Raw genomic sequence first — 1,417 nt, forward strand, 5'->3', positions numbered from 1 at the left:
GATTTGTTCACACCTGTTTATTGAGCACAGAGCTTCATATGCATTATCTACCATATGCATTACGCCAGTATTTAGAAATTATTAATCTCATTTTACAGATAAACACTCACTCAGAGATAGTAAGCGACTTGCCCAAGGTCACCTAGCTGTACGAGGCACAGCCAGGAATTGAACTTGGAAGCCGCTGATTCTCGGGCCCTTGCTCTCTCTACAGTCTCCAGTAGAGCGCGCAGTTCTTCGGGCACGTACTTTTTTTGTTTTCTAGCGAACACTGACTGCAAACAGGATTTACGCAATTTTGTACCGAAAGACAGCATCCTCAGGAAGAGAAATCACAAGCACCCTCTTCTCTACTCTTTAACTTTGTAGGGACAGTAGCTGAGAAAAGGCAACAAGAAAGAGTGTGTGTGTGTGTGTTTTAAGACCCTAAAACTCTGCACCTGCTGAAGACTGTAACAAAAATCTTTAAGTCTCTGCATTCATCAGTTTGAGCCAGCGAGACAGGTGCATTGCACACACATCCATGCTCCCTCAGGCAGCCACCAAGTGCTCCCCTGGGGAGAAGCCTGGCCCGTTTGTGGTCACCGCCCTCTAGTTTCTCATTTTCGCGACGGCTCTTTCCAAACGCAATTCCTTCGGCTCAAAAGCCCTTCTCCAGCCCTGGCCTTAATGATCTATTCTTTTTTCTCTTCTCTGCTCAACGAGGATGCCTGTCTACCCAGCTCCAGCCCCTCAGAGCTCCCTCAAAACGGTCTATATTTTTTATTTTTAAATTTGTTTTGGCTGCAGAGGATCTTAGTTTCCGCCAATGGGGATCTTTCATTGCGGCTTGCAGGCTCAGTTGCTGCCTGGTAAGTGCGAACTTAGCTCCCCTACCAGGGATCAAACCTGCCTCCCCTCCCTTGCAAGGAGGATTCTTAACCAATGGATCACTAGAGAAGTCCTATATTTTTTATTTTTTGGTTGGATTGACAAGGTCCAACATCCCTAAAGGATCACCGCCCCATCCTGAGTCTGGCACTGTGGCGCTCATAGATGCGGGGCTTATCAAACAGAAAGAACTAAGTCGTATTCCCGTTCTCATCATTAAACCTGCCCGCCCTGCAGCTGGATGTCCCCTCTGGTCTCCCAGGAGACAGAAACTCTCATATAAAACAGCGCCGACCCTCCAGTCCCGCGTTCCCAGTACCGCGACCCTTACTGAAGCTCGCTGGAGCAAACCTCCGCCCTCCGGCGGGCCGCCGCTCTGCGCCTGCGCCCTTGGGATCTAGGCTAGGCTTTCCGCACTCCCCGCCGGAAGACTCCACTAGCCTCGTCAGTCCAGGTGGAGCGAAGTTTCGGCCCTTGGTGGGAGGGGCGGGGCGAGGGGAGTCTCTCATTTTTCAGTTAAGTTCAGTCGCTCAGTCGTGTCCAACTC

Source organism: Bos javanicus, chromosome 13 (assembly GCF_032452875.1).
Source record: "Bos javanicus breed banteng chromosome 13, ARS-OSU_banteng_1.0, whole genome shotgun sequence".
Classification (NCBI taxonomy): domain Eukaryota; kingdom Metazoa; phylum Chordata; class Mammalia; order Artiodactyla; family Bovidae; genus Bos; species Bos javanicus.